Source organism: Puma concolor, chromosome D3, assembly GCF_028749965.1.
Source record: "Puma concolor isolate L17-30 chromosome D3, mPumCon1.1.hap2, whole genome shotgun sequence".
NCBI classification, from domain to species: domain Eukaryota; kingdom Metazoa; phylum Chordata; class Mammalia; order Carnivora; family Felidae; genus Puma; species Puma concolor.
Genome location: NC_141678.1, coordinates 31,743,994 through 31,763,966, shown reverse-complemented (window position 1 = coordinate 31,763,966; position 19,973 = coordinate 31,743,994). Strand labels below are relative to the sequence as shown.

The following is a 19,973-nucleotide window of genomic DNA, read 5'->3' as shown; positions in this document are numbered from 1 at the left end:
AGTTACACTGTTAGTGATAGAATTAGAATCCCTTTAAAATACATGAGTTCATGCTGATGTTTCCCATTCAACTCTAACTTTCCCAAGCCAGTCTTTATTTTGTTCTAATGTTAAGATATTTTTAAATTAAATTTTGTCTTTTTCAAACATACGCAGATTTTTTTTAATTGCCTCCACCAAAATAAATTTAGAGGAGCTTCGTGTCAGTTAAATATCTTTTATCACCTCTTAGAAGGTGGCTTTTTCCAAGCTAGCATCCATTTCCAAGACCTTCACCCCTCAAAGTCAATTTTTAAAGCTCAATTAATTACAACACATTTACACAAATCACACAGCTTTAAGTCACAGCTCATTGGCAGAAAGTACTCTTGTCTGAAAAAGCAGAGGTTTTAAGTCACACATACTAAAACAGAATTACTCATAGTCAATAGTGATAATATTCAAACAGAGTGCCCATTAAAATGAAATTTTCCTGTAATTGGTCTCCCTTTTGTGGTCTATGGGAAGGATTTAATCTCTGAAAATATGAAGCTTTTTTCTTCTTCTCTTTCTCTCTCCTCCTCCTTAATTGAGGAGGACTCTCTCAGTTATTTTATACTGTAAACAAGTCCCTAGTTACCAGAATCCTGGCTTCACCGGTGGTGGTGGTGGTGGGGGGAGGTAATTTGCCTGTACCTGTGGCGCCTTCTGTGTTTAATCTTTCATGGTAGCCATGTGTCTGGACTCTAGCCGTTTACTTCACTCCCAAGCCTGCTTTGTGAGCCAATGCTTTACTTTCATTTTTAATCTCTTTCTACATCTAGGGCAACAAATCCTCAGGATTGTGTGAAAGAATATCCTTCTAGTTCCACTGTGTTAAATTTTCTAGAAGGCCCTAGAATTCCCAGGCAGCCAGATATCAATGTCTCCATTAGGCTGTCCTGACAGCTGGGAGGCTTCATTCTCCCTGCTTTTATACCACTTTCCAAATCCCATAATGCTGCCCCTGCCATTAAGCTGCAGTGGCCATATAAAGGTTTTGAACTAATTTCTGTCAAAAAAAAGTGATGCCCTCAGATTTTAAAGAAAGCAAGTCTTCACTTTATTAAAGGACACAGTTGTATCGATGAGTCAGTCAGTTGCTTCTTGGAGCCCTCTTGTCCTACCCTGAGTTCAACAGCCTGTAGGTAGTAGGGTTACTAGGTGTGGAGAGTCCCTTTGGTTAGTGTTCCTCATCTTTTGCTGCCAGGTGCTGCTTGATACAGAAAAAAGAGGCTACCAGCCCAAATCCAGAGCATCTAACTCCTCTGTTAGCAATGGATTCTCATGTCCTTTGTATTAAACAGATAGATCTCAGAGAACTGTAGAAAGTCCATCTTCTGGCATCTTTATATCTTGTACTTCCCACACAATGTCCGATGTCTAAACGCAAATTCACAGCCTTCCCTCCAGCCTGATAGCTCCTGGTGACTCTTCTGGATGAATGCAACCGTCTTCCATTTGGCTGTCCAAATCAGAGGACTGGAGGGCATTCTGAGGCCCATTACCACGGTTGTCCTGGAGAGCTTCCAGATAGTGCTTCTTGTTCCATGTCCACCACACTACCTTGGCCACATCCCTATGATCTTGCCTTTAGCCTCACAAGACAGCCCTGCTGTGGACCATTTCTCAGCCACTGTCTCCACAGCAGTTGCTGTGCACACCCATGTGCTGTGTCTGTGTTGGGTTCTGTGGCACAGCAGAGACTCTTAGTGGAGATTTTGCCAAGGGCAGAGACTGATATCAAACAGACGTTCTGTTAGTTAGTAATGTGTGAAGAATGAAACAGAACAGAGAGGTGGAGCAACGGTGAAGGACAGGAGTGATATGGGATCCTGTTCAATCTCAGTTGGCAGGGGAATGAAGCAACAGAAGCAGACAGCCAGGGTTGGGAAGTTGTCGGGCAGCTGAACTCTAGGACAAGAAGATAGCAAGACTGGAACAGTGCATGCAAAGGTGAATGGTAGGAGGAGAGCATTTGGCTTGCTGGAAAGCTACAGGGAGGCCAGAATGTGCCAGGAGCACAGGAGAAGGTGACAGGTGAGGCCAGAGAGGTGAGCAGAGGCTATGTAGACTCTGGGAAAGACTTTGGGTTGGATTCCAAGTTAGATGGGAGCCATTGGAGGTTTTGAGTACATTCTCATCAGGTACCATTCAGGTTGCCTGTGAGAAGAGACCACAGAACAGGGAAGTTAGGGGGCTGTTATAATTGTCTAGGTGGGAGAGATTGGTGGCTTATACTAAGAAGGTGGTGGAGTGCTGAGAAGCAATCAGATTCTGGGTGCAACCACCTGAGTGTCTATCCAAACTAAGTCCATCATCCAGCCAGGGTAAACTTTTTAAAATTGAATCATGCCATATCACTCCCCCTTCAAATCTGAGCAGGAGAGTGAGTGAGGACGCCTGCCCACACCACCCACAAGATACTGCTGTCAATTCCAGGTTACCTGGTGGGGATGCAGGGCTGAAGAGCTAGGCCTTCTCATTTTCCAGGATAGGCAGAAATGTAAATTTTTTGTGTGAAATCTTCCAAATCATACCTTTTAAAGTAATGAAGTTCAAATGAGACATGTCATTGAAGTTTTGACTTCAGTTCATAGGAGGTAGTTGCCAAGTTTGCTGGATGGAAAAAGTGATAGAATGAGTGGGCATTAAAAATATGAAACATTTATACAGTTTAGGCACTTTTTAAAAATGTTTATTTATTTTTGAGGCGGTGGGGGGGGGGGGGCAGAGAGAAGGGGACAGAGGATCCGAAGCAGGCTCTGTGCTGACAGTAGTGAGTCAGGTGTGGGGCTTGAATTCATGAACCGTGAGATCATGACCTGAGCCAAAGTCAGACCTTAACCAACTGAGCCACCCAAGTGCCCCAAGTTTAGATATTTTTTTTTACTTAAAAAAACATTTTTAAAAAATCTTTATCCATTTTTGAGAGAGAGACAGTGTGAGCAGGGGAGGAGCAGAGAGAGAGGGAGACACAGAATCCAAAGCAGGCTCCAGGCCCCGAGCTGTCAGCACAAAGCCCGATGCGGGGGCCCAAACTCACCGTGAGATCATGACCTGAGCCGAAGTCGGGCGCTCAACCGACTGAGCCACCCAGGCGCCCCCAAGTGTAGGTATTTTTTTTTAATTTTTTTTTTAACATTTATTTATTTTTGAGACAGAGAGAGACAGAGCATGAACAGGGGAGGGTCAGAGAGAGGGAGACACAGAATCTGAAACAGGCTCCAGGCTCTGAGCTGTCAGCACAGAGCCCAACGCAGGGCTCGAACTCACGGACTGTGAGATCATGACCTGAGCCGAAGTCGGACGCTTAACCGACCGAGCCACCCAGGCGCCCCAAGTGTAGGTATTTTTAATATTACTGTTGGTCTTCAAACTTTACCCCTGACACAGCTGAGGAAAAGTGTGAAACAGTGGTAGTGATTGTGACAGGAGGGGGGTAAGGGGAAGAAGGTGGAGGGCAAGCCTCCAGGGAAAGTAGGATATGTCAGGCTCTCTGAAAGGGGTGGGATTGAAGGGAGCCTAATGACAGCAACGTTGTCACATGGTTATGATCACCAGGCACTGTCCATGTCCACCACTAGGTATAAGGACAAAGACAGGGAGGGCAAATAACTCTAAAAGAGGACTGGATTTGCAGCCTTAACTTCACATGATGTTGTTCAGAGGAAGATGCTCTTGTTGCCATCAATGATCAATAGTTAGACACTTTACTCATTATGAATGACCAATATTAAAGCATCTATAGTGGTTTCATTATAATTTCACTATAGTGGCTTCATTAATTTAAAGCAATTTTATTAGCTTCAACTATTTTTTTCATTTAATAACATTATACTACATTAGTAGGAGGACATGTGTGTCCTCATGTGATATTTTAATGTTAGAGAGGCCAGGACAGGTAGCCACTGTGGGCAGCCAATTTCAAGATGTGGAGATGTGGCAGGAAGATGTGGGCCTGGGATTCAGATGCCAGATGCAGCGGTTGTATGATGTGTGCACATCATTTAATATACATGAGACCGAAGGTTTGCTTTTAAGGATGAAATAAATATGTAACTTCTTAGCATGGTGCCTGTGTGCTCATATGTGCTCAATAAACAGTAACTGGCACAGAATTATTTTAACATAATTGGTCTATTTCTTCCTCTGGTACAACAATGATTATTATCAGAATTTCCAATGCTTACTTTAATGTCCTGTTGATACTTTGATATACTATACATAATACACTGTTGGGCGTTGACACATCACCCACTCAGCCTACAATTCACTGGGTCCTTGAGCATATATAAGACTAAGATGAGTTTTTTTTTTAATTTTTTTCTTAACATTTATTTGTTATTGAGAGACAGAGAGAGATAGAGCATGAGCAGGGGAGGGGCAGAGAGAGGAGGAGACACAGAATCCAAAGCAGGCTTCAGGCTCCGAGCTGTCAGCACAGAGCCCAACGCGGGGCTCGAACTCACAAACCGCGAGATCATGACCTTAGCCTAAGTCGGATGCCCAAACGACTGAGCCACCCAGGCACCCCCAGGACTAAGATGAGTTTTAAGACTGGTTTGGAAAGGCAGCTGCTTACTCTGTGTGATTACAGGGACATAAGGAGGTTTATCCAAGAATATTTCCAATCAGCTTACTGATGTCTGAAAGGTCATAATGAGGAATTAATTTATTTAACTTCATTTCATGTTAATTAATCTCCCTGGATTAAACCTTACAGCCATTTAGTGTGAATGATGTTGTTAGTGTTTTTTCTAGAAAGGGCATGGATGGGGAAATGGGTGAGGCATGTAGGGAGGGTGACACAGGGGACAAGACTGTGATGCTGGGGTGGCTGATGCAAACTTTGCCAACTACAAGAAATCCCTGAGAAATTCAAGAAATCCCCAGCTCATGGTCCCCCAGATTTAATCTGGACATGGCTAGCCACTTTCTTCAGGCATATAATTTACAGAAAGTTTCAGTCTCTGAGCTAGCCAAGACCTTATTTATACATTGTGGTTTGTTTTCAGATTAAAGTTACCACTTACCACTGTCCCCATACGTGTATATAAATTGGTATAATCTTTCTGGAAAACAATTTGGTAATATGCATCAAGAATAACTTTGAAATACTCTTTGACACATTTATTCAACTTCTAAGAACACCTTCTAGAGAAATAATCAGGAATTATGAAAAAAGGTGTAAAAAAGGTTCATATTGGTGTATATTACTTATAGGCACACACACACAAAGAAAGAAAGAAACATGATTCTCTAACAATAGAGGAATAGTTAGACAAATTATGGTACATCCATGAAATAGTAACCATGTCTTAAAATATGTCATAAAGAAGTCTTAATAACTTGAGGAAATGCTTACACTATAATGTTAAGTGAAACAAAGAAGGTTACAAAGCAGCATGCAGTATCACCTATGTTGAGAGGGCTGTTACTGCTCTGCACAGGCACTGAGCTTGGTGCTGATTCCAGGCCTGGGACAGGTGCGGGGTGGGGGGCAAGATTTGAATATGGCTGACATGGCTAGAGTGAACGTTTACTGGCTTTTTTTGAGAGAGAGAGAGAGACAGAGTGCATGAGCAAGTGGGGAAGGGGCAGAGAGAGAGGGAGAGAGAATCCTAAGCAGGCTCCACGCCCAGCACAGAGCCCAACTTGGGGCTTGATCTCACAGACAGTGAGAACATGACCTGAGCCAATAACAAGAGTCACTTAACCTACTGAGCCACCCAGGCTATTTATTGTTCTTGACTAAGCAGTGCTCCTTCTGCCTTCATTTGGTCTTAGAAACACTCTTTTCTCTGTGGAGCCCTTTACACAAGGGTGAATACAAAACTTAGCCCTGACCAATTAGTGCACCCCATTTTCCTGCTTTGGTAATTTGATCTTGGGTGAACATGTGGTCAGCCAGGCTAGAGTTCTCCTAGGACCTTGGGATAGATGTAGTTTTTCACTGGGGCTGTGAAACTGCTGATAGGATGGTATGCTGCAGCAACTGGGGGCCACTGCTACACTATGGGGAGGCTTTGACTGAGAATCAGACCCAACTGAAGCAGTAGAGAGGGAGTGTGGTATGGAGAGAGACAGACGGAATCATGACATTTTCCTTGAAGACCTGGCTTCAGACCTGCCTAAAACTTCATCTGACACTTGAAATTCACAGATAAAGTGAGCCCAAAATTCCATTTTCAGTGTCACTTCCCTTTTTCAAATGTCTTATCATTTGCCATCAAAAGAACCCTGTTGAAAAAGAACTTTGAGGTTTTAGATGCTTAGTTGTAGGCTATTTGCAATTGGTGGCTAAAATGAATTCACAGATATCAGTTTGCACTAACCAGACTACCATATCCAGGAAGGTGACCAATCTGACCTAAGTGGTGAAAGCCAGACATGACATTGGGCTGGGTTTTGGGCACCAGACTGCAGCAGGGAGCTGATCAGCCAGGAATGTCTGGAGAAGAGTGGCCAGGGTGATGAGGAAACCCAAGGCCACAGCACACAAGAGATGATTGGAAGAACCACTGCTGCCTGGAGAAGGAAAGCATGGCAGGCAGGAAAGAGAGGATGTCCTCTTGCTTGGGCACAAAGAGCCAGGGAAATGGGAAGAAGCCTTCTTGGACTCTGGTCTCAGCTCAATGCAAGACCCAGCTTTCCAAAGCTCAGCATGGGCCACAGGGTTGCCCAAGAAAGCAGTGAGTTTGAGGACAGTTTGAAAACCACTTGGCAAGAACGTAGTTGAGAGATTTCTGAGACTGGTTTACCTTCAGGGCACTTCCCCAGGGATTTTAACATTTTATAAAAATGTCAAGCTATTGGCTCCTTCTTTAATTGAGATTAGTTGGCAGCTAGCTGAGAACAAGTTGCCTGCTTAACATTTTTGGCCTAATCAAGGGTTGGCCTTGATTCTAAATGTTTTTTAATCACTCCTTCAGTGGCCAAGTGAACTGAAGGGAGGTTCTTGCCCAAAACAGCTGAAACAGAATGAGTTGAGTTTCTACCATTCCTCACAGTCCTTGCTCTTCCAAATCACACTTACCCATTTTGGCTTTCCAGTGTTTTTGGTGGATGAAGCCACCCTGGCCGTGGTGGGGTGGGCCTGACCTGAGATTTCACCTGGAAAAGGCAGGATGAAGATAGTGAGAGCTGGAACAGCCTAAAACACCCAGGTTTTTTTGTTTTGTTTTGTTTTGTTTTAAATAGGAGCCCTCTTTTTCCTGAGCTGTCAAATACTCCTATGGGAAATTTGAGTCCAGTGAATAGACTTCAATTCATAGCTGCAGTCCCAGTGCCTGGCTCAGGGCCTGGCACATAGGAGGACCTCAACCAATATTTGTTGAATGAAAGTGTGAAAGGTCTTAAGGGACCTCTGAGATCATCTAGTCTGAGTCTCTCATTTTCTAAAAGAAGCATTGTAGCTTAGAGAGGTAAAGTAACTTGCTCACATCTGCACAGCTAGCCAATGGCAGAGCTGGGTTTCCTGATGATGTTTTCTCCTTTTTATAAGGGTCTTAAATGGAATGATGAGATTTTTTTTTCTTTTTTAATTTACATCCAGTTAGTTAGCATATAGTGCAACAATGATTTCAGGAGTAGATTCCTTAATGCCTCTTACCCATTTGGCTCATCCCCCCTCCCACAATCCCTCCAGTAACCCTCTGTTTGTTCTTCATATTTAAGAGTCTCTTATGTTTTGTCCCCCTCCCCGTTTTTATATTATTTTTACTTCCCTTCCCTTATGTTCTCTGTTTTGTCTTTTAAGTCCTCATATGAGTGAAGTCATATGATACTTGTCTTTCTCTGACTGACTAATTTCACTTAGCATAATACCCTGTAGTTCCATCCACGTAGTTGCAAATGGCAAGATTTCATTCTTTTTGATTCTGAGTAATACTCCATTGTATATATATATACCACATCTTCTTTTCCATTCATCCATTGATGGACATTTGGGCTCTTTCCATACTTTGGCTATAGTTGATAGTGCTGCTATAAACGTTGGGGTGCATGTGTCCCTTTAAAACAGCATACCTGTATCCCTTGGATAAATACCTAGTAGTGCAATTGCTGGGTCAGAGGGTAGTTCTATTTTAGTTTTTTGAGGAACCTTCATACTGTTTTCCAGAGTGGCTGCACCAGTTTGCATGGAATGATGATATTTTTATTTATTTTTCATTTCTTCTAACATTTTAAAAATAATGTTTATTTAATTATTTAGGGGGGTGGCGGTGAGGGGCAGAGAGCAATGGAGAGAGAGAGAATTCCAAGCAGGCTCTGCTGCACTGTCAGTGCAGAGCCCAACTTGGTGCTCAATCTCATGAACCACAAGATCATGACCTGAGCCGAAATCAAAAGTCGGTCACTTAACTGACTGAACCACCCCTGTGCCCCCATTTTTGTTTTATTTAAGTAAGCTCTATGCCCAATGTAGGGCTTGAACTTATGACCCTGAGATCAAGAGTCCAATGCTCTACCAACAGAGCCAGCCAGGTACCCCTGAAATGGTGAGATTTTATTTTATTCATATATTTATTATTAAAATTTTTTTCTGTTTATTTATTTTTGAGAGAGAGCAAGAGACAGAGCATGAGTGGGGAGGGGCAGAGAGAGAGGGAGACACAGAATCCGAAGCAGGCTCCAGGCTCCAAGCTGTTGGCACAGAGCCCGATGTGGGACTCAAACTCCTGAACTGTGAGTTCATTACCTGAGCCGAAGTCGGACACTTAACTGACTGAGCTATCCAGGTGCCCTGAAATGGTGAGATTTTAAAATATTACTTTCTGCATCAGTCCTCGGCTTGTCCTTACATCTGAATCTGGCTCTGATTTCTGACCCAGAAATGTACTGGGTCTCTGGGAGTTAGCCAGAGCTGTTCCAGAAGCTTGTTTAGTGTCCATAAGAGCTTGGTGTCTGGTAGGCTACATACTCAGCCCCTTCAACCATCCTTCTTTTCCGTTTGAGAAATGATTGTTAACAGGGGGCAGGACCAGGCAGAACAAAACACATTTGGTTGGACAATGTTTTTGTATTTTATTAAGTTGCCAAGTAACAAATTAACCACAAATTTAGTGACTTAAAACAATACCCACTGATAAGCTTGCGGGTCAGAATTCCACACCCGGTGCAGCTGGTTTTCCACTCAGGGTCTCATCTGAGGCAATTAAGGTATTAGCTGGGTGGGGTTCTTGTCTGAGACTTGAGAACCTCTTCCACGCTCACATGATTAAGGCAGAATTCCCTTCCTGTGGCTGTAGGATCCATATCCTGGCTGGCTATCAGCAGGGGCTTCACTCAGTTCCCAGAGGTCTCCCACACCCCTTACCATGTGGCCCCCCCCCCCCATCTTCAAAGGTGGCACTGGAGATGCTTCTCACTTGGAATAGCTTGCAATGGTTTTTTTTTTTTTTTTGAATGTTTATTTATTTTGAGAGAGAGAGAGAGAGAGAGAGAGTACGCACACATGAATGGGCGAGAGGCAGAGGGAGAGGGAGAGAGAGAATCCCAAGCAGGCTCTGTGCTGCAAGTGCAGAGTTTGATGTGGGGCTCCATCCCATGAATACTGAGATCATGACTGGAGCCCAAGTCAAGAGTTGGCTGCTTAAGCACTTGAGCCATCCAGGCGAGCCATGGAATAGCTCTCAATGCTTTGAATCTCTGCCTTCCTTTTCTGCCTCCAGCCAGAGGAAGCTGTTTTTCAAGGGCTCGTGTGATTAGGTTGGGTACCCCTGGACAACTTCCCTATCTGAAAGTATAAAGTAACCCAATACCAAAGGCATCACATCTTCCTATTCACAGGTTCCACCAAGGCACAGAGAAACATTGTGTGTGTGGGGGGGGAGGGTTGTTCTGTCCCCCACACCTTTAATAAACACGTTGCCCTATTTTCTTCTTTCCTTTCTCCTCCATTCAAGCAAGTAACTTGCCTTGTACTTCAATGGATTAGCAAGACAGGTGGTAGGTTGAAAACGGAATAGCCTGGGTTTTCCTGGCTTCTGATTTTCAAAAATCCTAGGCTTCTAGTAGAGCTCAGGGGATGCCTAGGGAGGTAAAAAGGAGAAGGACTTGTGGATGAAGACAAAGTGCTTCTAGGATCAAATCAAAGAACTTCTAGAAGCAAATGGAATTGTAGGCAGGAGCAAGAAAGATGTCTGTGTCCAAGGGACAGGAGTGGTAAGCTGCTGCATCTCAGGTGGCCACACAAATGGCAACAATGGATGGCACAATGGAAATATTTGTGCCCCCTGCCCCCAGTCCCACCATTCCCAAATACCCAAGCGTGGTGCCAAAATTCGGAGAGAGGGCGGCTCCAAGGACTGGGGTTAAGTTTCCCACCAGCTCTGTAGAATGGAATCTTAGGGTCAGAAATTATATGGAGTAGTAGAAAATAAAATTACATTGTTGTACATCTGGGTTTGTGGACTGGGATTCATACTTCCTACATAAGAAAAAAGATGGGATGGCACTTCAGGAAAAATGTGCTAAAGAGAGTATATAGACGTGTAGATTCAGAATGTGTGTATGTATGTGTGTTATGGATATGGATGCAATAATAGCAATATTTATATACACATGCACATATATCAGAATGTAAATGCACATATATACCAGCTGTGTTGACATATATCCACATATATATATATTTTATGTAGCACTTTATTTTTTTTACTTTTAATATTTCATGAAATCATTGCTATGTAACGGACAGCCAATTTATGATTTGAGCTGAAATTAAATGGAATGCCTAGTTCTTGGATCTGATGGATTGAATTGGTTGGAGCAGAGAACCCCCTGAGAATGGGGTCCATAATCCAGACCTCAAGTCCCATGATAGGTAGAACAGGTTATAAAAGAACATTATAGAAGCTTCCATGGGGCATTGCCTTATTGATGGAAACATGCTATCAGATACAGGCTCTTGCCTTCATGCCCATGTTAACATGTCTTATGGGTGAATGAGCCTCATGTTTTCTTCAGCACCAGCTAGACATCAGTCCGGAGAAATGAGTCGAGACCTTCTGTATGGCAGGGGGAAGGTCTGTGAGGTGTTTGTGGGGATAGTAGAGTGGGTATAGTTCTTCTCTGATGCTCCCCCTGTCTGAGAAAGGTGGTCTTGCTACTGAGTCACCCACCTGACAAAAGGCCTCCTACATCCAATAAATCCCCCCTTTTCAAAACTTTCCATTATAGTGCATAACACATATATAAAATACACTGATTTTAACTGCACAGCTAATGAATTTTTATACATGCATACACCCTTGCAACCATACCCAGATCTACCCCTTACCCTCCAGAGGGTTCTATTTTGGATCTTCCCACTTAATACCACCCACAGGTAACCACTATCCTAACTTCTATCACTGTCATTTAGCTTCTCCTGTTTGGGAACTTCACATAAATAAAATCATACATTAGCATTCTTTTGTACTTACCTGCTGTCACTCAAATAAGTTTCTGTGACACTCATCCATGTTGTGTGCCAGCAGTTTTAAATTTTTGAAACTGCTGTGTGATCTCCCATTATATGAGCATACCACAATTCATTTATTCTTTATACACTGATGGACATTTGGATTGTTTCGAGTTCTTTTCTTTTTAATATTAATGAATAAACTGGTATGAACATTCTTGTATTTACCTTTTGGTGGACATCCACACACATTTTTGCTGTGCTCTCCAGCAATTGTGGAATTGTGGGGTATGCAAGCGAGTTCTAGTTGTGCCACGTCCTTGTGAACTTTTAAAATTGTCAATCTTTTAAATTTTTGCCATTCCAGTGGGTGTGCTATTTCATTATGGTTTTAATTAACATTTCCCTAATGAGTTGAGTACATCGTTACAGGTTTATTGGTTATTTAGTATCTTTTTTGATAAAATATCTTCTCAAGTGGTTTGCCTGTTTTGGGGGGGGACATCTTTCCTTAAAAAAAGCTAGATAGAGGGGCGCCTGGGTGGCGCAGTCGGTTAAGCGTCCGACTTCAGCCAGGTCACGATCTCGCGGTCCGTGAGTTCGAGCCCCGCGTCGGGCTCTGGGCTGATGGCTCAGAGCCTGGAGCCTGTTTCCGATTCTGTGTCTCCCTCTCTCTCTGCCCCTCCCCCGTTCATGCTCTGTCTCTCTCTGTCCCAAAAATAAATAAACGTTGAAAAAAAAAAATTAAAAAAAAAAAAAAAGCTAGATAGAGGAGGTTACGTTCTTTGCAAACAACTGAATACTAGCTAAGATAGGGAGATACATAGTTGTCTGATTCTTAGTCAGGTTAGATCATAAGACTCTTTGTAAGTGATACAGAATCAGGGCTTCCATGAGAAGCCCATGGAAGGCCATTGAATCTGGGGCTGGCAGGCCCAGCAGGTAAGCAGGAAAGCCGACCATGAAGTGGGCAAGAGGAACTGACTGGAACATACAGGGACAACCTGAAGCCCATGAAGGCGAACAAATCATGTCTGTCTTTTGTCCCTTCAACTTCAACATCACAGGCAACCTGTAGAAGAGGCTACCAAAGGGCTATGCACACTGCCATCTGACACAGGACCAGGGTAAGGGGACAAAGAGAGAGCAGGTCAGGGATATGAATGGGCTTCACAGTGCTTTATGCCCCACGCTACCCTGCACGGGTACCAGCCACTGCTTCACTTCCTCTGACAGCATCCCTAGCCTGTATTTTAAAAAAAGATAAAAGAAGACAATCTAGGTGGTACAAATAAACTTCAACATTTCATGAAATGGACAGTTTCCTTTTGAAGAACTGCAAAATGGGGCAAAGGCAAGAAGCTTTTATAGGATTAAGTATAAAGAAAAAAGAAGAGACAAATGGGAAATACTTGATGGGCTTGTTTGGGATGAGAAGGCCCAGTGTTGGCTTGGCATTTGGGGACTGGCTGACTGGACACACTGCATTTTGGATCAAATGCTGCATTTACAGGGACACGAAAGTTATTTAAGCTTTTCGTTTGCTGATGAGGCACCCAAAGCAGGAGTGGCTCCATCTTGGGCCTGGAAATTTATTTCAACACCTAGAACCCCATAGGAGGGGAATTCTGGGAAGCATGGTTCCAGCATGGCTAAATTGTCAGGGTATAAAGTCACCAGAGAGCCTGTCTTTGCTGGCAAGAAAAAGGACTAAAGGAAGCTAATATTTATGGAGTACATTTTGGGCCAGGTACTGTGCTAAGCGTTGAACTTGACAATGAAGACCCTGGTAGAGAGCTGCCTGGACCATGTGTCAGGAAAGCAATGGAATAGGGTGGGGCCACAGTGGCCACTTTACACCCAGCTTTTGATCATACATCACATCCTGAAGGCTGTTGAGATACCCTGCCCTGGTGTGGGTTACTTGAGACAACCTGGGCGCCAGAAGAGGCAGAAGCTGTGAACTGCTATAGCCTTTTCATACTAAGGAGATTTTACTATACTTTAATCATTGTAAGTGGTTTGAAAATACACATGTCATTGCCCAGGAATTGCTCCATCATTTTTTAAAAAAAGATTTTATTTTATTTTTTTAAGTACTCTCTACATGCAGTGTTGGGCTCGAATTTAACAACTCCAAGATCAAGAGTCACATACTCCACTGACTGAGCCAACCAGGTGCCCCATTTTCCCATTATTTTTGTTAACTGATGTATAGATACCATACATGAACATGTCTGGATGGAGCATCTGTGAAATAATCAGTTACATTTTTTTTCCTTGCTGTATTTTTCCTTTTCCTCTACCTACCCCCCTCTCTTCAAGGAGAAAGGACAGATACTGTTTTTGTTTTTCCCAGGAAGAGTATTGCAGCAAGGCTGAAAGCAGAAGTTGTCTGCAAAACGTTTTCCTTTCTCTTTTGTGATTTTAAACAGAAGGGGAGTAGAATATACTACCCCAAGATATGCTTCTTTGGCATAAAGGATTATTTTAGACTGATTATTTTTTTTTTTAAGGCAACAGACAAGAGAGAGGCTCTGAAAACCAGGCAGTTACCCTTTTGTAAGAGACATTTTCATGTATAAGGCAAAACTCTATTTGTAAGGGTGTCTCCTCTCTGTACTAGGAAGAGAAGGGTGACTCTAAATCTCTAGAAACTGTTCTCAATGGAGATGGCAAGGACTTAAATATACATAACAATCCTACCTTTGTTTACTCTGCTTTTCCAAGTCTCATCCCATAACTGGTCTCCCCCTACCAACATCTTTTGTCTTTAGCTGGAGATGTTATTTAAGGTCGGGGCTTGGGCTCTTTTAGAGAGTTACTCAGTTTTCCTGGGTCTCTCCCATGTATGGGGTCGGGGCAGGGGGTTTGGTATGTTACTAAATTTTTTTTTCCTCCGGTTAATCGGTCTTTTTATTACAGAAGTGTCTTAGCCAAGAGCCTAGAAGGGTAGAGGGAAAATAGTTTTTCTTCCTCCATAAAACCTCCACCCATAGAAGAGTAATATTTGTAGGTCCTGAAGCAGTGGGGACATTTGTAGTTCTCTGAAGCAGAGAATAATATGTATGTACATAGGGATGTAGCCAACCTCACAACAGACCCTGTGAGGTAGAACTTACTATCTCTGGTTTACAGACTGAACTCTGACACAGTTCGATGGCGCAGAGTAGTAACATGATGAAACGTGCCTATGCCATCATTGAGAAGTATGGGACTAATCCTTGTCTCCTGGAGCTGAGCTCATCCACGGATTTTGGGTCTAAGTATTTAGCTAGACTGGGACTCTCACTTCCCTAGAAGAACCTGCAATGCAAGCTTCTCTTTCTCACTTCCTCCTCTCCATTTCTTATTTAAATTAAAAAGTACAAAGAGAAGGAAGGATCATTTTGAATAGTTTAAGTTTCATCTAAATGTTATGCATGAGATCCAAATAACAGAATTATATTCTCTGATTCATATGTATTTTGTGGTCAGTTGGGGCCCTCAGAATCTCTTTTTTCAACATTTGCTCATTGTGGTGTCTAAATGTGGTGTCTCTCCTGATCTGATGGGGTCCCTGGTTGGGTGGAAAGAATTCACCTGAGGCAAAACAAAGCAGATAGAAATTTATTGAATACACTGCAAGGGAAGGAGTGTGGGGGAACTGGACTGCAGAGGAGAGGCTGTCTGCAAGGAGGCGGTGGGTGGAGGGTTGTTTTAAAAGGGGGAAGATGAGGAGGTATGGCGATGTATGGAATTTTCCCTTTTTTGGTAACTGTGCCTGGTTGTAAGCACCCCATTGGTTAGTTAGGGCTTATGAATATTTTGCGGTGGGTCCCTGATGGACCTGTCTGTATGCAGTCAGGTGGTCGGTGTGGGCCCTTTCTATATCCCATGGCTCTTTGCCTAAAAGTGTCCTCTACACTCATGTTTGCCCTTTCTATCTTTGTCTCCTTAGATAATTGACCTTCTATGGAATAGATATTGTTGGTATATAATCGACACCAGGTAAACTGTAGTGGATTTATACTGAGAAAGAATTTTTCTCACACCCCATTACTTGAAACCAATTTCAGTTGATTTCTGTCCAATTTAGTGATATTTTACTTCAATATTATTTACTTGTTTATCCCAATACTAGGCTCCATTCATTCCCCAAATAGCTCTTGAATCCTTAGTGAGGGTCAGGCATAGTTCTGTGTGTTGGGAATACACATAATCCACTATTTTGAGCAAAACAAAGTCCTGGTCTCCTGTGCTTCAGTCTGGGTCCTTGGAGGGAATGTGATGGATTATTAATGGGTAGGGTAAAGCTAATATATAATTGTGTTGAGTTTTACAGAGAGCAAACATATATCTAAAGGCCTCTAACTCTCTCATTGCCATAATGTGTGTGTGTGTGTGTGTGTGTGTGTGTGTGTGTGTGCGCGTGCGCGAATGTGTGTATGTGTGTAGGGGTATGAGAAGGAACAGCTGAAATGGAAAACAAATACAGGGAGGACTGAGTGGAAAATGCAGGGAGAGTTTCCTGTCATGGCTATTTTCTAGAAATAGAAATAGAGCCCTGCAGTTTCTAGTTATAAATTAAAGAAGACAAGAAAAGGCAATGCAAGATGAGCTAAGATTCATCATAAATGATAAAACTGAGGTTAAGATTTTAAAACTCAGCTCTCAATTTAAAAAGGTTAAATTATACACAAGGAAATCATGCACAAGTGAAATAGAAGAACAAATTGTTCATGGTCTTAGAAAAAACATTTTCTTCTTCATTGTCCCTGGGCAGTTTCTCATTTAGAAGGGAAAAGTTATTTTTCTTTCTACCCCAGGAGGGCAAGAACAGTTTCTCCAACACCACAGCCTCTGAGCTGCTATGAGTGTGGTATGCATTCATGTACATGAAATATAAACTAATAAGTATATACTTGCCAGATTCAGATAACCTGTATTAAATATTTAGTTCACTGCTCATTTAATGAAAGTTTACCCTAGCAGCCAGATTTAAAGTTGTCCTTGTAGTCTAAATGCTCCTCTGTCAGCCTAGGACCTGGGCATTCTCTACAGGCGCCAGCACAGTTCCTGGCCTAGAACAGATCCTGTCCCTTGTGGCTGGGCTGAGCTTAAATGAACTGGATGTCAAAGCTACTGTAGGTAGGTGGCAGTATGGTTCAACTCCAGGCTTTTTGTGTAACCAGCCAGTTAGGAATTTTAAACCCATCTCTGTGGTCCAGGAACAAGTTACCGAAATCTTTTATAGCCTCAACTTTCTTGTCTGCAAAATGGGAAAGTATTGGCTGTCTCAGTTATTGTGAATACTAAATAAGACAATCTACTTAGTGTGGGACTTGGCACAATTAATGGTAGCTACTATATTACATATGAGGAATGACCAAATTCTACATAGCAATTACCGTAAGTTGAGGAGAGCAGAGGGCTCTTTAAAGAAAGCTGAATTAAGCCAATGCTTCACTAACCAAAATATTACTGACAAATTATTCATAGTTTTCAAAAGATTCTCTTCTCTGACATTACAGGAAATTGAAAATTAATTTAATTAGCTGCACCTCTATTAGATCCTGCCTGAAATCCCAGGTTAGTATATTTTGGTATGTCTGCAGGGGTTTAATTTGGGCAGAGGGGAATTATCTAATTTTGGCGACTCTAATAAAATTGGGTTAAAATGCCCTATGCTAAGGCAGTACCCAAACTGCTTGGGTGTCAATTCTACTACTGCTGGAGGACAAAATACATTTTGTCTGCACTCAGGTAGAGTTCAAGTCCTGAACGGCTTTCAGAGGAGGAGAGCTGTAGGTCCTTTAAGGAGAAAGGGTTCGTAGCAGGAAGAATCCGGATGACCTTCCTTTTGGAGCCATTGCCCTTTATAAAGGGTGGAGAATCCTTAAGGGGGTGACTACGTGGGGTCAGGAGGAGCCCGGGCCGGGCTGGCTCAGCTAGGATTCATCGGTTCCACTACGTGTCCTGCAGCCCTACTGTATGTCTAGGGACTGGTGTCCAAAGACCCGCAGCCCATTGGGCGCTGATAGCCCGCGAGGTAACTGGCGCAGGGAACAAGTCGGCCTGCTCTCCCCAGACCGTCCTTAGCCCGCCCCGGCGAGCCGGCTCCTCCTGGTGAGCCAGCCAGCCTTCTCTCTGCACTTGGAGTTCCCCGTCCGGCCGGCGGTGGGCGCGCGCCCCACGAGGCCCAAGCCCGCTGTCGTGTGTTCTGCCTGCCGGCCCGGCTGAGCCTTGGGGTCCCGCGGCCTCGGCGCCCACACGCCCCCAGCTCCTTGCACGCAGCCTGCAGAGGTTGGTGCGGCCCGTGAGCGCGGGGTCGAGGCCGGCCCACCAGCCGCCAGCACCGCGGCCCCCGCCACCCCCGCGGCCTGGCCGCACGCCGGGTCCCCGCCGCGGAGGGGGATGGGGAGGGAGGAGAGACTGGAGGAGTTGGAGACAGACACAGCCTCGGCGAGCACAGTTACGGCTGGAGACAGACGGCGGCGGGAGGCGGAACACTTTCCCCCCTCCGGCGACGGGAAGCGGGACACCTCCCTCTGCGGCCGCAGCACGGTCTCCCCCTCCTCCCCCCTCCCAGAGGCTGCGGGCCAGGCCCGGCGGGACAGGCAGGCGAGTGCGGCTGGCCCTGCCTGCCCCGCGCGCCGCCGCAGCCGGCCGGGGATCCCCTGCGAGTCGGGGAGGAGCCGCCGCCGCAGCCGCCGCCAGACAGGCTGCGAGTCCCTGGGAAAGTGAAAGGGGGGCGGGGAGCGCGGGGGAGGCCCGGGGGTAAGGTCCCTGGCTCTTAAAGAGACCCGGCGCACCGCGCCGCGCTCCCCGCCGGCCGGCTGCGCGCCCCCCGCCGCGGCGGCCCCGCATCCCGCGCCCCTCCCCCGCGGCCCGCAGGGCCGGTGGCCGGGCGAGCCGCACTGCAGGCGGTCCCCCGCCACGGCTCCGGAGGGGCGGCCGCAGGTGAGTGCAGACCCGAGGTGGCTGTTGTGGTCTCGGCGTCTGGCCCAAGTTCAGCGCGGCGCGGAGGCGGGGTGGTGGTGGCATTGGTTGGGGAGGGCAGGGGGCGGAGGACGCGGGGACAGGACGCTCAGGGAACGGGACGTCCGCGAGCCTGCGCCGTCGGCGGGGGCCAGAGGGAGCTGCCCAGCCCCGCGGGTCCTCCCCACCCGGACCAGTCCCACAGAGACGAGTGCGCGAGGTCTGAGGCAGTGTAGCCGGTGGGCACGGCGGCGTCCCGGCGCGCTCGCCCGGGCCGGGTGTGGGGAGGGCAACCCCGCACTCCCGAGCGGAGGCCCGGCCGCCTCTGCTTGTGTGCTCCGTTGGAGGAACGTTGCCGACCTAAATCTCAGTGCCCGGCGCGGGATGTCCTGCGGTTGCAGGATTTAATTCTGCACCCCCGGGAGGCTGGGGTCAGCGCCGAGGTAACTGCCCAAACTAGGGTCTCGGTTCCCTTGGGCCTGTCAGCGAACCACTGCAGGCGGGGGGACTGGAGGTCGGCGGGAAGCGGGAAGATTGTGCAGGACCTTCCTGGGGAGTTTGCGGGAAGAAAAAGGGGCGGGAGCGGGCCTTACCCTGAACCCTGCATCCCGCTGCCGGACACCCCGCAGCCCGCGGCTCCGAGCCCCAGCACCCCGCATCTTGCGCCCCGCGCCCCTGGGGCCCGCCTCACCCGGCGTCTGCTCGGGTCCCCCCGCGCACGTTGACGTCGGTCGCGGGGCCGCCCGGAGCTCCCGGCATTGGCTGGGAAGTCGATTGTCTGGGGCGGCTGCTATTACACTTAGGCTGGGTCTCCGAGCCCCGGAGGAAGCAGGCGTGTGTTGAATTTCTCTTTGACCCTCACGGTGGAATAAACAGGAAGCGACGAGCACCCAGCCCGGGCTCGGCACTTGCCTTTGTTGTGGGGTCCGCTTTGCTCAGTCGCTAGGAGGCTTCCCCGCGACCCCTACCGGGTGCGCCGCCCGGGGTGGCGTTGGGGGCGCGCCCCGTAAGTACGCGACTGGAAGACAGTGGGTTCTGTTCAGGTTAATTCAGTGTGGTGACGGAGAGGGCATTTGCTTGTTTCAAAACTTTTTTTTTTTTTTTTAAACTGGAGAAGGAAGAGGCTTCCCTTTGAGGCAGAGATTTTCGGGAGGACGACGTGGACGCGTGGTGGGTGGGTGGCACCTGGAGAAGGCGCGCCAGTGCCCTGGTTCTGGGTTTAGCTGGCGGGGCACCGTGTCGCCGGTCAGAACAGCGAGGAACTCTTTAAAGTAAGCAGGGCTTCCTTGCTCCTAACCGGGCATAGGAATGATTGCTGAGTGGCATTGGCCACGTAAGCTAGCTTAATTTTTGTTTTCCCCAGAGTCTTTTAATTAGCTAGAACTGGATAATTTTGATTTGCTTCTTTTCTCTTTCTCTATGTCCCAACTATTCTCTTGCCTTTCTCGCTTTGCAATTACTTTGGCAACTTATCCCCAGACCCCACTTATGATTCAGTGCTGCTTTCTAAATGTTAATTAAGATTGTGGTAGGTATTCATTGATGACCTACTATGTGCTAGGCATTGTGAGCTGTGAGGTGAGAT

General features: G+C 45.9%; 1 long non-coding RNA gene across 2 annotated transcripts; it reads right to left on the bottom strand.

The window, feature by feature from the left end:
• Positions 1-658: 658 nt before the first annotated feature.
• On the bottom strand, positions 659-19,426 carry LOC147575479 (uncharacterized). 2 transcript variants are annotated; one of them, XR_015242422.1, is made up of 4 exons: positions 19,080-19,426; positions 7,058-7,134; positions 2,466-2,637; positions 659-2,181 (listed from the first exon to the last, which is right to left on the bottom strand). It is a non-coding gene; the product is annotated as an uncharacterized LOC147575479 (long non-coding RNA). The 2 variants fall into 2 exon arrangements; XR_015242421.1 differs by having other exon boundaries at positions 2,559-2,637.
• Between the last annotated feature and the right edge of the window lie 547 nt (positions 19,427-19,973).